The following is a 4,072-nucleotide window of genomic DNA, read 5'->3' on the forward strand; positions in this document are numbered from 1 at the left end:
GAGTCTCCCGGATCTTCTTCTGGTAGTCCAAAATCTTCTTCTGGTTGTTCACAATCTTCTTCAAAGAGTCCTCCACTGATAGAGGTACCTGAAGCTCTGATGAGGCTGAAGACTGTGCTGCCACTGCATTGGATAAGGCAGTTACCTTTGTGGTAGCTGCTTGCATCCAATTGTTGAGACTGGATAGTGTCTGTGAAACCCACAGTGCTGTCTGAGGGTAGGTAGAAGATGTGGGCACTGACAGCGGTACTGAGAGGGAAGGTCCGGAGGAAGGAGGAGGCATGGCAGCTGCTCCGGCAGAAGTACCGGCTGCTGTTGAGGGCTCGGCAGCTGACCCGGTAGACACTACCCCGGGCTCTTTAGACTGGCTAGTGGAGGTAGTGGATTTACCCTTGAATTTAGGGTTGTCCTCTCTCTAAAGGTCGTACCATAATAAAGGCGTTTTAGCCTTCACCTCCACATCAAAATGTCTCGGCTCTACCCTTGGTCTTGGAAATACTCTGTGAGGAAGCTGGGTTAGGGATACGACCTTTCTTCTTTCTGGACTGCATTGGAGATGTTGTAGGACATCAAGTTTCCTACATTAATAGGAGAGTCTGCCATGATGGAAGCTACCAATACTGCCCGGAGGAGTGAAAGGACATTCTCATGCTGGCACAGGTCAAGGCGGCTGCACACGAATGTTGCACACCCTTTTGCTTCAAAGTTAAGGGTGACTCTGACAATTTGAACTCCTGTTGTGAGCCATGCAGGTGTTGTCCCCGGAATAGCAAGTATCTCAGTTAGCCATGGGCGAACTGCATCACCCCAGGCTAGCTTCTCCAGGTATTGCACTACCTCGACATCCTCAAACCCTACATATATGTTCAGTGCGTGGCCATCAAACCGGATTTTCAAGTTCCGGACCTTCGTCACCTTTGTACCCTTTTTGATGTGGGCAACATTGGCATAAAATTCCTTGACAATGTATTTATTTGCATCATGCATCCGACAGGTGAACCATTTCCATCTTTTTCTCTCCATAAATTGTTTTAGGACATTCAGATTGTCCTGACTTAGGTCTTTGGTTATGAATTATCTCTCAAGAGTGAGCGACCTTTGGGGCCACCATTCCCGAAATTTTCCATACGCCTTCTCACTTACAAATCTATCAGCCTACACCTCCGGCTTCCTTGATCTAGCCAGGCCTCCCACAATTGTGTCACCCCCTCTCCCGTCATCCAGGACCCCATCATCAACATCTAAATTGATTGGGGTAGCTGTTGTGGCAGGTGTTATAGCAGGTGGGGAAGATGGTTCAGATGCCTGACTACCTACCTCTGAGCCATCAAAAGAACTAGAAGAGGAGGTAGGTTCATCGACTAGACGGAGTCTATCGGGGAATTGTTGTGATTGTGCCCTCGGTTGTGGTTGTACAGAATCCCCCTCAGAAGTTTCCCTGGATGGGAGGTATTCACTGGTGTTTGAGGATTCAGGAGGTAGTCTACTGAGAGTAGTCTTTTTGCCCAAGACATTCTGGACTGATAGTGGCATGTTAGGTTTTCCTCTACCCCGGCCTCAGGAGGATTCTACCCTCCCTTTGGAAGTATCACCTCGACCACGTGAACGCACCATTGTCTTCAACAAATAAGTAGTGAAAGTCAGTTAGAATTGGGGTTCAACATGTGTTATTGAATTACAGTTGAAAAGATAGACATTGCTTGTCATAACAGGGCAGCGCGGACTGCACAAAAGTGAGTACGACCGCGGACTACCCATCGCGGACCGCACAAAAATGAGTGCGGCCGCGAAAATCCCAGGTTCAGACTACTGGTTCTCTAAAATTACCTCAGTGCGGACCACATAATTTTGAATGCGTCTGCAAAAACCCATCGCGGACCGCACAAAATTGAGTGCGGCCGCATAATCGATTTGTTGGGTCTCTAAAGTTTAATTGTGCGGACCACACAAAATTGAGTACGACCGCAAAAACCAACTGCGGACCGCACAAAATTGAGTGCGGTCGTACAAACTTAGCAATTACAAGTGCCTTCAACCTAGGGTATCGCGGATCGCACAATTTTGTATACGGCCGCATAGCCTAGCGCGGACCGCACAAAAATGTGTGTGGCCGCGAAAGTCAAATCACAGCGGCACTAAAGTACGATTAATACTAGGGTTTTCACTAATTAGGCATGATTTGTGGCAATTAAACAATAAAGGCTACTAACCCCAGACCCCATTATGCATTCAAACACTACCCACATGCTTCTAAACAAGAATTAAGCATCAATTCGACATTTTTGGCTTGAATTTAACCCTAGATAAAAAGAAAACTACAACAAAGAGAAAAGAAAAGAATAATATGAAATTAATTCATTGAAATTAACATACCAGTAATGAAATGTAGTAGGAAATCAACAATTGATGAATATGGGATGAGATTGAAAACAAGAAAGAGTGCACTGCTTTAGTCTAGTTTGAGAGGTCAGAGTTTGTAAAGTACAAATAGTCTCAAAAAGTCCTATTTATACTCGACCATGTTGGCTCACTGACTTACCTGAGTGCGGTCGCATAATTTTGGTGCGATCTGCACTCTTTACCTTTTCTAACTCAGCAGCAGATTCAGTAATGCGGTTCGCATAAAAATGGCTGTGGCCGCATCATCTGTGCGGTCCGTGAAATTGTGAACGAGACCGCGAATCCTTAAGGGATTTTGTCAAGACAAACTTCAGAGAGCTAGCATTTTCCATCTTTTAGCTGTGCGATTTGTGCGGCCGCGAAGGGCTTGTGCGACCACATAATTTTGGCGCGGTCCGCACAATTTCACCACTTGGCCAATTTTTGTCTTGTTAATTTTTTGCACCGCAAACCCAATTCTTGCATACACTTCACAACCAGTTAGTCCAAAAAAATGCCTAATCTAACTAGAAAATCAAAAGAAAGAAAAACACATGGATTGCCTCCCAAGAAGCACCCGATTTAACGTCGCGGCACGACGCATGTTACCGTCATTGATTTTAAATGGAGCAATGCCACAACGTGGCCATGAGCAACCTTACCAAGGTAGTTCTTCACCCGGTGCCCATTGACTCTAAAGATATCATTATTCTTATTTTTCAAATCAAGAGCATCAAAAGGAGTCACATGTACCACTTCAAAAGGACCACTCTACTTTGACTTAAGCTTTCCCGGAAACATCCGTAACCGAGAGTTGAATAAAAGAACAAGGTCACCTTCTTTGAATTCTTTGTTCTGGATATACTTATCATGTAGGTACTTCATCTTGTCCTTATACAAGGATGAACTGGAGTAAGCATGGAACCAGAACTCATCAAGTTCATTCAATTGCTCCACTCGAAGATTGGCAGCTACATCCCACACAAGGTTTAATTTCTTCAACGCCTACATGGCCTTATGCTCTAATTCTACCGAAAGGTGACATGCTTTCCCAAACATCAACCGATACAGAGACATACCAGTTGGAGTCTTGTAAGCTGTTCTATAGGCCCAAAGAGCATCGTCAAGTTTTCTTGACCAATTAGTCTGATTTGCATTGACAGTCTTGGATAGAATACTCTTTATCTCCCTGTTGGAGACTTCAACCTGTCCACTTGCCTGGGGGTGATAGGGGGTTGTCACCTTGTGAGTGACACCATACTTGGAGAGTAAATTGTCAAAGGCTTTGTTGCAAAAATGTGAACCCCCATCACTTATGATGGCCCTTTGGGTGACGAAGCTTGTGAATATGTTTTTCTTCAAGAAAGCCACCACCCTCCGTGCTTCATTGTTGGGCAAAGCCACAGCTTCAACCCATTTGGAAACGTAATCCACAGCAACAAGAATATGGGTGTTCCCACACGAGCTCACAAATGGACCCATAAAGTCGATGCCCCACACATCGAAAATATCAATCTCGAGGATGGTGGTGAGAGGCATCTCATTTTTCTTGGAAATCCCACCGGCCCTTTGGCAATCATCACAATGCTTAACGAGCTTGATAGAATTTTTGTACAAGGTAGGCTAATAGAATCCACAACTTAGGACCTTTGTAGCACTTCTCGCCCCACCATGGTGACCACCATAGGGCAAA

This window comes from Nicotiana tomentosiformis, chromosome 7 (assembly GCF_000390325.3).
Source record: "Nicotiana tomentosiformis chromosome 7, ASM39032v3, whole genome shotgun sequence".
NCBI lineage: Eukaryota > Viridiplantae > Streptophyta > Magnoliopsida > Solanales > Solanaceae > Nicotiana > Nicotiana tomentosiformis.